Here is a 12,790-nt window from a genome sequence, read left to right on the forward strand (position 1 = left end):
GTAGTGCGTAACGACGGTGGGTCGAGCCAGGAAGTTGTACGGAGGATTGGTCTGGCTCACGGCGATACTGGACTCGCTCAACACGAGTATTTGGTGTTGTCTTTACCTGTGCAGACGGACGAAAATTCGGATCTTCAAGTCGCTGGTGATCCCTGTCTTACTCTATGGTTGTGAGACATAGACGTTGAACACCGATCTGAAGAGACAAATTGATGCCTTCGGTATTTAGATGCCTTCACAGGATCATGGGGTACAGCTGGTATGACTTTGTGTCAAATCAGCGATTGTTCCGTGAGACTGATTTGAGTCCGATAACCAACATAGTCAGTCAACGCCAACTGCGACTATATGGGCATGTGGCACGTTACCCGGAAGCCGATCCTGCATATCGGGTTGTCTCCGAAAAGGATAACCCAGCATAGAGGAGCCCAAGGGGACGTCCACAGAACTCATGGCTGCGGCAAGTCGATGCCTCTTGTTGCAGGAGTAACTTGGAATGGGAAGGGAGCCTGCATGGTGATATAGCCAGGCATGACCGTCTGGAGTGGCGCCATAGCACCATAAGGTAGGCAAGGAGACGCGCCCCCCGGCGTATGCTCCCTATGGTGTACACACACACACACACACACACACACACACATATATATATATATATATATATATATATATATATATATATATATATATATATATATATATATATATATATCACTTCACAATCTGCTATCTGGTCGCCAGTATGACTTCCGTCAAGGTCGCTCTACAGGTGATCTGCCCTCCTACGGTTTCTATTTTTTTTTTTCTCTGAAATTATCTCAAGTTTTTTTTTCTATTACAGCCATGGTAGACGGCCACTGTTCTTCTCCTAAATCTATTCACAGTGGTGTTCCTCAGGATTCTGTCCTATCACCCACTCTCTTTCTTTTATTCATTAATGATCTTAACGAAATTAACTTCTTGCCCTATCCACTCCTACTCTGATTATACCACCTACATCTTTTTACGTCCTATCAGAGACGATCAACCCTTCAGGAAGTCAATAGATCACGCAGATACGCCATAGAACGCCTGAGATTTCCGATTGGGCAGAGAAAACTTAGTAGTGTTCAATGCCTCAAAAACTCAATTTCTCCATATATCAACTATCCCCTCTTCTGCAAGCAGGGGCGTCACTAGGTTTCAATAACAGGGGAGCTTAGTTCCCAGGAGATTCACAGGATGCGAGCGCGCGAGCGAAAATGTTTTGCATTTACAAGATCTTTTTATTCACAACTTTTTGGCACTGTATTAGAATTACACAACAAACCCTGAAGAAATCTAAATGTTTGAAGCTGGAAATAGAAGAAAGCTATAGTCATCTTTCGTAAGCATGAGATGGCCCAAACACATAAGGACAGTGTTGCTTCATGGAAAAACCAGCAGGCAACTTGCAAACAGGAAAAAAAAAAAAAAAATCAAATAATTTAGGGGGCTTAAGAAAATTTTAGAAAGGGGCTTCAGCCCCCCTAAAATAGGCCTAACAACTGACCCTCAACTGTCTGAATATCCTTGGTCTGTTCTTCACTCATAATGTAAACTGGAAACTTCACATTTCATCTCTTGCTAAAACAGCTTCTGTGAAGTTAGTCGTTCTGAGGCGTCTCTGCCAGTTTTTCTCTCCTCTCCAAGTGCTAACTCTGTTCAAGGGCATTATCCATCCTTGTATAGAGTACTCTTCGCATGTTTGGGGAGGTTCCATGAACTCATACAGTTTTATTAGATGAAGTTGAATCAAAAGCTTTTCGTTTCATCAACTCCCCTCCTCTGGCTGACTGTCTTGAGCCTCTTTCTCACTGCAGAAATGTTATATCTCTTACTATGTTTTATTGCTATTTTCATGCTGAATGCTCTACTGATCTTTGCTAACTGCATGCCTCCCTCCTCCTACGGTCTCGCTGCACAAGGCTATCTTCTTCCCCTCACCCTTAATCTGTCCAACTCGGCAACTTCCTAATGCAAGAGTTAATCAATACTCTCAGTCATTCATACCTTTCACATGATAAACTCTGAATTCCTGCCTGCTTCTGTGTTTCCATCTTCCTATGATTTAACTTCTTTTAAGAGGAAAGTTTCAAGACATTTGTCCCAGACTTTTGGCTTATTCTCTTTTAATCTTTAAGAGAACTGGCATTCCAAGTGGGCTTTTTTTTCTTTCTTTCTTTTCTTCTTCTTTTGTTGCCATTTTCCTTCTTGCATATATATATATATATATATATATATATGTGTGTGTGTGTGTGTGTGTGTGTGTGTGTGTGTATTTACCTAATTGTATTTACCTAATTGTAACATACGGAAAAGAGCTATGCTCGTGTTGTCCCGTCTCCATATCTATTAATGTCCAGCTTTTCTTAAAATCATGAATATTCCTTGCGTTGACCACTTCCACGTCTAAACTATTCCATGCTTCCACCCTTCTATGAGGAAGCTATATTTTTCACATCTCTCCTATAAGTGGCCATTTTAGTTTTTCCCATGCCCTCTCGACATTCTTCCATTCCACATACACAGATCTTCCCTATCCATTTTTCCATGCCAATCATCACTCTGTATATTGCTATCAGGTCTCCCCTTTCTCTTCTGTTTTCCAGGGTTGGAAGTTGCATTCTTTTCAGTCTGTCTTCATAAGTCAAATCTCTTAAGTCAGGCACCATTTTCGTTGCAGCCCTCTGTACTTTCTCTAGTTTCCTTATGTGTTTCTTTAAGTTCGGAGCCCACTGTATTGTTGCATATTCAAGCCTCGGTCTTATCATTGCAGTAATTATTTTCTTCATCATTTCTTCATCTAGATATCTGAACGCCACTCTTATGTTCCTCAATAAGTTCAATACTTCTCCAATTATTTTGTTTATATGTCTCTCTGGCGATAGGTCATTGGTAATTGTCACCCCAAGGTCTTTTCTTCATGACTGGTTTTATGTCTTCATTTCCTATCTTGTACATACTCCTGATTCTTCTTTCACTCTTGCCAAACTCTATTTTCTTGCATTTTGTCGTGTTGAACTCCATTTGCCATGTACAGCTCCATTTCCATATTCTGTCCAAGTCTTCCTGGAGTAGTTCGCAATCTTTGTCACATCTCACTTTTCTTAACAATTTTGCATCGTCTGCAAATAGGCTCACATAACTGGACACCCCATCCACCATGTCATTTATGTAGACTGCGAACATTACTGGTGCCAACACTGATCCCTGTGGAACTCCACTCTCCACCAATCCCCATTCTGATGGTCTGTCCTTAATTATTGTTCTCATTTCTCTTCCTACCAAAAGTCTTCCATCCATTTTAGTAAACTGCCATGCACTCCTCCTACCATTTCAAGTTTCCAGATCAGTCTCTGGTGTGGTACCTTATCAAAGGCCTTTTTTAAATCCAGATATATTCCATCAGCCCAACCATCTCTTTCCTGTATTACATCTATCACCCTCGAATAGTAACATATCAGGTTTGTCGTGCATGAACGCCCTTTCTAAAACCAAATTGACACTCACAAAGTATGTCATTTTCTCCAAGAAGTCTGTCCATCTATTCTTCACCACCCTCTCACACATCTTAGCTACCACACTTGTAAGTGACACTGGTCTATAGTTCAATGGGTCTCTCTTGTTACCTGATTTATAGATTGGGACAATGTTAGCTCTTTTCCAGTCTTGGGGCACTACACCTTCCCTTAATGAGGCATCAATTACTTCACAAACTTTTTCTGCCAATTGCTCCTGCATTCTCTTAAAATCCATCCTGATACCCCATCAGGTCCCACAGCTTTTCTCACTTCTAAACTCCCCATCATGTTCTTGATCTCCTCCACAGTTACTTGAAACTCCTTCATAATCCCTTTCTGTTCCATTACCAGTGGTTTGTCAAAAGCAGTCTCCTTTGTGAATACCTTCCGAAAGCATCCATTCATAGCCTCTGCCATTTCCTGGGATCTTCACTGCATACTCCATTTACTTCTAAACTTTCAATACTTTCTCTATTTTTGATGTTGTTGTTCACATGTCTGTAAAAAAGCCTTGGTTGGTCTTTACATTTATCAATTATATCCTTTTCTTGTTTCTTTCTTTCTTCTCTTCTAATCAACACATATTCATTTCTTGCTCTTTTGTAACTTTCCACTGCTTAATCCGTCTTTTCCTTCTCCACCTCTTCCATGCATCCTCTTTTCTTGTTCTAGCCTTTTCACATCTATCGTTAAACCAGTCCTGCTTTCCAACTTCTCTATGTTGTCTTATTGGTACAAATTTTTCTCACCTTCTTTGTATATTTTATAAATTCCTTCCACTTTTCATTTGCTCCCTTAGCACTCTTGAATTTCATCCAATTTGTCTCTTGAAAGAATTTCTTTAGGTTTCCAAAATCTGTCTTGGCATAATTCCATCTTCCCACTTTATATTCTTCATTTCTTCTAGATTTCTCTTCGTCTATCACCTTGAACTCCAAAACTGCATGATCACTCTTTGCTAAAGGGCACTCCACCCTCATCTCCTCAATGACCATTGGCTCTGTACTAAAGACCAAGTCCAGTCTTGACGATGCTCCCTCTCCTCCAAACCTAGTATCTTCTTTGACCCACTGAGTTAACACATTTTCCATTGCCAGTGTCAATAGTGTATTTCCCCATGTTGTCTCTGATCCTTCCATTGACCAGTCCTCCCAACACACCTCTTTACAATTAAAATCTCCCATCATTATAGTTCGTTCACAGCCACCCAACATTTCTTCCAGACATGTTCCTGTATCACTTATCATTTCTTCATATTCCTGTACTGACCATGCATTTGTCTTAGGTGGTACGTACACCACTATGTAGTGCCTCTTTTTCCTTCATTAGTTTCTGCTCTGATCTTTAGCACTTCTGCCTTTCCCATACCTTTTTCACTTGATCCACCTTTATATCTTTTTAACCAGCAACATCACTCCTCCTCCCATCTTACCTACTCTATTTCTTTTCCAAACGTTATATTTCCTTCTCCAACCTTCATCAGGTCTTCTCCCTCTCTCAGTTTTGTTTCAGTAAGACCCACAATATCTGGGTTCTTGTCCCTCAAGTAATCGTTGAGTTCTAAAATCCCGATATCACTCCATTTATGTTGGAATACATTACATTTCGCTCATATGTAAGTTTCTTTAGTCCTTTCTTGCTGTACTTTTCTGGGTTATGAACCACTTCCTCAGTCTCATATCCAAGATTCTCCAGAAAAACTCTTTCTTCTCTTCTTCTGTCCTCTCTTCATTTTTTCAAAGCCTCCTTTCTCAACTCATTTAACATTTCTCTTTCCTTTTCACCGAGATCTCTTCTCAACCAAATCTTCCTTGTTGTTTCCTGCTGGGCTAGCCTCCATGACTTCTCCACCAATTCATCTACATCCTTTTGTGACTTAAGTTTGATTCTTATTGGCCTCATACCTTCTCTTGTGAACTTTCCAATTCTATGGAAGTCCTCTATTTCTTGTACTAGGTCTTTTCCTCCTCCTGCACCACATTAATGATATTATTTATCACCTTTTTATGTTTTCTCTCTCTCCATTTTACTCGGTGTCTTATCCTCCTCCACACCAAATATCACCACACATCTCTTTTTGTCTACAGTTTCCCTCACCAATGTCTCATTTGACTTAATAACCTTCACCACTTTCTCAGCTATCTTCTCTTCTATGATCTGTTGATCTATAATTTCAGCAAGGCCCAAAGTTTTCTCCCTGACTCTTTGATTTCCTTTTCCAGACTTGCAACTTTGTAATTTACCTCCTTTCTTTCCACTTCCTGACTTTTTCCATTCAGCCTGCTTCTCCATCACTTTTCCTAGAGATTCTCCACATTTTCGCAATTCACTTTAATTAGCTTAACTTCCTCTTTCAGTGCTGCATTTTCCTTCTTCATATCGGCACAGTCTCTTTTACATTGTCATAACTCGTTTCCAGGCCCTCATACTTTTCAAACAGTTTTCAATTTTACCTTCTAACTCCAGAATTTTCTTCACATAAGCGCTCTTCTCCATTATTCCTTGAAACCCTGTGAAGTCTGATTCCTCTTTCGAGTTCACGGCCGCCATGTTGCGCAGACGTAAACAAACCAGCTGATGGCTCAAACGCAGGCTACAGTTTATATTTACCTTCACTGGACATTATTTTGCTAATCAACAGTTAACATGACTATATGGAGACGGGACAAACATTACCAGCTCCTTTCCCACCTTGGTTACTCTTAGGTAACTGTAGAATTATAGATGATTGCTCTGGAGCTCAGCGACCACCTCCGCCATCGACGATGTCCCGTGTGTGTGTGTGTGTGTGTGTCGGCAACTTCCTAATGCAAGAGTTAATCAATACTCTCAGTCATTCATACCTTTCACATGATAAACTCTGAATTCCCTGCCTGCTTCTGTGTTTCCATCTTCCTATGATTTAACTTCTTTTAAGAGGAAAGTTTCAAGACATTTGTCCCAGACTTTTGGCTTATTCTCTTTTAATCTTTAAGAGAACTGGCATTCCAAGTGGGCTTTTTTTTTTTCTTTCTTTCTTTTTCTTCTTTTTTTTTGTTGCCATTTTCCTTCTTGCATATATATATATATATATATATATATATATATATATATATATATATATATATATATATATATATATATATATATGCGGAGGACGTTGGTTTAGTAGCTTTTAATTATCTATAGGCTACCTTTCTGTTTGGATATCAAATCCTTCTCCATCCTTTTATATCCATATATATATATATATATATATATATATATATATATATATATATATATATATATATATATATATATATATGTGTGTGTGTGTAAATATATGTGTGTGTTTGTGTGTGTGTGTGTGTGTGTGTGTGTGTGTGTGTGTGTGTGTGTGTGTGTGTGTGTGTGTTTGATTTTCAAACAGAAAGGCTTATTAGTTATTAAAAGCTAATAAATCAACGTCCTCCGCATAACAGATCGACATGACTGCCTGACTGGCCCAGCAGCAGTATATGTAGCTATTACGCTGCTATAAGAAATTAGATTAATGAATGAATGTATGGGAATAATGGAGCGGATGGAAGAGGGAAAATATGATTTGGTTTGAGATTGTGCAATTTTTATTTTTGTTTTATTTTATTTTTATTTTTTATTTTTTTATTTATTTATTTATTTTATTTTATTTTATTTTTATTTTTATTTATTTATTTATTTATTTATTTTATTTTTATTTATTTATTTATTTATTTTTTTTTTTGAGAGAGAGAGAGAGATTTAGGTTTGTTTTCTGTAAGTGAAGTGAGAGAACGTATAATGTTTTTACCTAGTTGTAGTTTTACAGGGCTTTACTCTCGTCTGGCCCCGTCTCCACATCTGCACTTATCCAATTTTTCTTTAAAGCTATGCACACTCTTTGCTGACACCACTTCTTCACTCAAACTGTTCCAAATCTCAACACATCTTTGCGGGAAACTATATTTTTTTAACATCTCTCAGACATCTTCCCTTCCTCAGTTTTTTACTATGCGATCTTGTGCTTCGATTGTCATATTCTTCTCTCAGGATCAGTTTCTCATTATCCACTTGATCCATTCCGTTAATCAATTTACAAACTTGTATCAGATCCCCTCTCTCCCTTATCTGTTCCAGGGTTGGTAGATCCATAGCCTTTAGTCTCTCCTCATATGTCATCCCTTCAAATTCTGGAATCATTCTTGTAGCCATTTTTTTGTAGTCTCTCCAACTTCTTTGTTTCTTTTTATGGGGGTCCACACAACTCCTGCATATTCCAATCTGGGTCTTATTATAGTACTTATCAATTTCTTCATCATTTCTTTGTCCATGTAGTGAAATGCTAATCCAATATTCCTTAGCAAATTATATATCTCTCTGAAAATTCTATCAATATGGCTTACCGGTTGATTGTTTTCTTCCATCGTCACTCCCAAGTCCTTTTCCTTTTTACTTTCTCTAGTTCTACTCCATCTCCCATCTTATAAATTACCACTGGTCGTCTTTCACTCTTTCCCATTTCCATGACATGGCTTTTGTCCACATTGAATTCCATCTCCCATTTTTTACTCCATTTCCAGGTCTTATTTAGGTCTTCCTGTAGTATTTCACAATCCTCTTTTGCTTTATAACTCTGCACAGTTTCGCATCGTCCGCAAACAGATTTATGTAGCTGTTCACTCCCTCTGGCATGTCGTTTAAATATATATATATATATATATATATATATATATATATATATATATATATATATATATATATATATATGGTATTGCCAATACTGACCCCTGTGGCACTCCGCTTTCTACTGCTCTCCACTTGGACTTCATATCTTTAACTACCGTCCTTATTCCTCTCCCCCTTAAATAATTTTTCTTCCATCTCAATGTGCTTCCTTTTAAGCCACCCTTCTCTTCTAACTTCCACAGTAATCTTGCATGTGGCACTTTATCAAACGCCTTTTTTAAATCCAAATAAATACAGTCAATCCATCCCTCTCTCTCTCTCTCTCTCTTGTACTCTATCAACTATTCTAGAGTAGAAACTCAGTAAATTTGTTACACACGACCGAACTTTTCTAAAACCAAATTGGCTATTTGATAATACTTTGTTGTCTTCAAGAAATTTGATCCATTGTTTCTTTATTACTCTTTCACACACCTTGCATATTACACTAGTTAGTGATACCGGTCTGTAATTTAAAGGTTCATCCTTCCTTCCTTTCTTATATATGGGAACCACTTCAGCTCCTTTCCATTCTAATGGTACTGTTCCATTTTCTATTGAGCATTTTATGATGTTGTATAAATAGAACTTGCGAGTTCCTCCCCTACATTCTTTTAATATTCTGCCTGAGACTTCATCCGGTCCCATTGCCTTCTCTTCATCTAATTCCATCAACTCTTTTATTTCAAGCTTGGTTACTCTAATCTCTTCCATATAGACAGTCTCTCTATTACCCTGTGGTCTTTCAAATTTGGATTCCTTAGTAAAGACCTCCTGAAATTTACTGTTTAACAGTTCTGCCATACTTTTTGGGTCTTCTACCATCCCGTTCTCTCCTTTTAACCTTTCTATTGTTTCTTTTTGCCTTATTTTTCCATTTAGGAATCTGTAGAACAATTTTGGTTGTTCCTTACATTTTTCGACAATGTCCTTTTCATAGTTCTTTTCTTTCCTTCCTCACCTTAGCATATTCATTTCTCGCTGCTTTGAAGTTTTCCTTATTTTCTGGATTTCTATTTCTCCTCCACCTTTTCCATGCTCCATCTCTTTTCTCCTTTGCCCTAGCACACCTTGCGTTAAACCAGTCTTTCTTTCCTTCTTCTTTAGGTCTATATTTGGGACATATTCCTGACTCCTGTTTTGTATATTTCCAAAAATAAGTTATATTTCTTTTGCACCCTCTCTTGAGTTATCCATCTCCTCCCAGTTTACGTTTTTTTAAATAGTTCTTGAGGTTCTCAATATCAGCCTTTCTGTAGTTTAATCGGTCTCCTCTGTATGATTCGTCTCTATCTTCCTTTCCCTCTTCTATATCCATTTCTAATATTACATGGTCACTCTTTCCCAATGGGCACTTATATCTTTTATCATCATTCATTTGTATACCCCTTGTAAAAAAAACAGGTCCAATCTCGTCGGCTCATCGTTTCCTCTGAATCTTGTTTTCCTATATTCTTTGGTCCATCATATTATCTATCATTAGATTCAGGAATCTATCTCCCCAGGCCACTTTCATAATTTTCCCAGTCCACTTCTTTACAGTTGAAATCTCCTACTAATATCACTTTTCTCCTTTCTTTAATGATTTTCGTTAGACTCCTTATTGTGCCATCTATCATGTCTCTATATTCTTGATTTTTGGTGGCACATATGTTACAATGATTGTTAACTCTTTTTTATTAATATGTATCTTAATATACAATACTTCTGCTTTTCCTTCCCCATACTCCACTTGGTTTACCACTATCTCTTTCCTTAACATCATCATGACTCCTCCTCCTCCTTTACCCACTCTGTCTCTCCTCCATATATTATACCTATTATACATGTCTATTTTTATTGCTTCATTTAATTTTGTTTCAACCAGGCATACAATACCTGGTTCTTCTTTCTTTATGTAATCTCTTAATTCCAATTTACTTGATAAAATCCCATTTATGTTCGTATACATCATTTTTAATCTCCTGTTCTCATAATTTTTAGTTAAACTTGCTCCATTTTTTTTTCTTCCTTCTCTTTTATATACCATTTCCTTATTCTGTCTCCTAGAATTCTCCTCCCCCCCCCCAAAAAAAAAAGCCTTCTTCTCCTCCTCTGACCTTTCATTATTTTTCTTCCTTGCTTCTGCCACCAGTTCGTTGTGTCTCTTCCTTTCTTCATTTCTATTTTTCTTTATATATATATATATATATATATATATATATATATATATATATATATATATATATATATATATATATATATATATATATATATATATATATATATATATATATATATATATATATATATATATATATATATATATATATATATATATATATATCCTTGCAACCTTCTGTTTCTCTGAGTTTTGTCGTTCTATACAGTATTTCTTCTGTTGCTGCTTGTGATTTTAATAATACTATCTTAATTGGTCTCACTGATCCTTCTTGATATGGTCCCATTCTGTGGATTTCTTCTACCTCTTCTAGGTTCTGTCTATCCTCGTCATTTAGATTCTTTAGTAGGTCTTTGACTGATTTCATTTCCTCTTTTTCCCTTCTTGGTCTATATTTTACATTTTTTTCTTTAAGGCCAAAAATGATTACACTCTTTTTCTGCAATTTCCCTTACTAGATTTTCTTTTTTTCTTGAGGACTCCTATCATTGTGTTTGCCATATTCTCATCTCTTCCTTTCAATTGTTCTTAAGAAAGAAAGGAAGGAAGCTGCAACTCTTGAAACACTTCCTGAAAATTTTCCTTGTCTTTCTTATCTTGGACTCTCCATGCCTGTACTTCTTTTTTAATCACGTCCTGTACTCTTTCCTGTTCTTTGTTTACTAGATCTTTCAGTTCCTCTTTTTCTTTCTCGGCTTTACCGAGTCCTTCTTCCATCTGTTTCTTGTACTTGGCTACTTCCTTTTAATAATAATAATAATAATAATAATAATAATAATAATAATAATAATAATAAATACTTTATTTAGTCAATTTGTAATCATACATACAAATTGAAACTCTTTGTGGATCCAGATCATTGAAAGTTACAGTTACAATTTAACACACATACAGTATAACACACAATAAAATATATGTGACAAGGTAAGGTCCAAAGCTAAAACTTTATACACTACACTATTTTAAAAACACCATGCTGTAAATTTATCACGCATCAGAATCGAAATCACAATGGAAGCAATAACTTTACCTTTTTGCATGGACATAATTATACAATTTAATGCTAACTGGTACAAATGAGTTTTTATATCTAGATGTTTTCTGTGAAGGCAAACCCAATCTTTTTTCCCAGATCTCAAGAACACGTAGTTATCATTGAGTGGATGGGTTCATTATTTTCCTAGTTGTACACAATACATTTCTAGAATATAGGTCATCTAGTGTTGTTACCTTTACACCCAATTTACCAGCAATTCTCACAACCTTTTTGAGTTTCTTCTTGTTTTTTTGCAGTGAGGCACCCATACAGCATTGTTAAACCAAAACATAGAGTTGACTCAATAACAGACTTATAGAACATGGCAAGAATAGTATTTTCAACTTTTAGATTTCTTAAAATTCTCAGAAAGTGAATTCTCTGCATACATTTGTCATACACCTTTTTTTGTGTTTACATCACCAGTTATTTTATCATCAATTTGTACCCCTAAATATTTATAATCATGTGCAATTTCTACCTGTTCCTTTTTAATTACAAGATTTTGAGTACACCTCTCCCTCTTACGAAAATCAATTAAAATTTCATCTGTCTTTTTTATATTTAAATTCAAATAATTATCATCACACCATTTAACAAAATTATTTACTTGAGAACGGTATTCACTTTCATTATTATCTGTTATTTTTCAGTTCCTCATTTTCTGCTCTTAGCCTAGCTTCGTTTCCTTCCACTCTTTTTATCCTTTCTTTCAATTTCTGAAACTCTTTTTCCTGTTCTTCGTTCTCTTTAATTTCCATACTCTCCTTTATCCATTTATCTAATTTACGTTCAATAGTTAACACTCTATTAAAGAAGGGAAGTATGTATTTGCCGTATCAAAACCTTCGAATGCCCTTTCACCCTCATCAACATATTTATCCTCTTCGTGTGTGTTCCACTGTTCGATCTGCTGCAGTCTCTGACGAGACAGCCAGACGTTACCCTAAGGAACGAGCTCAGAGCTCATTATTTCCGATCTTCGGATAGGCCTGAGACCAGGCACACACCACACACCGGGACAACAAGGTCACAACTCGATTTATATCCCGTACCTACTCACTGCTAGGTGAACAGGGGCTACACGTGAAAGGAGACACACCCAAATATCTCCACCCGGCCGGGGAATCGAACCCCGGTCCTCTGGCTTGTGTAGCCAGCGCTCTAACCACTGAGCTACCGGACGTGTGTGTGTGTGTGTGTGACGACCAATTGGAATTTGAATACCTATTTTACCTCTTTCATATGGTGCAAGAATTATGAATGGTGCACGTAACATACAATATGAGTTGATATTCCACCGTGGACATGCGAACAATGGGATATAGCTTATCCAAGAACCGCGCTCAG

Source organism: Portunus trituberculatus, chromosome 19 (genome assembly GCF_017591435.1).
Source record: "Portunus trituberculatus isolate SZX2019 chromosome 19, ASM1759143v1, whole genome shotgun sequence".
NCBI classification, from domain to species: Eukaryota; Metazoa; Arthropoda; class Malacostraca; order Decapoda; family Portunidae; genus Portunus; species Portunus trituberculatus.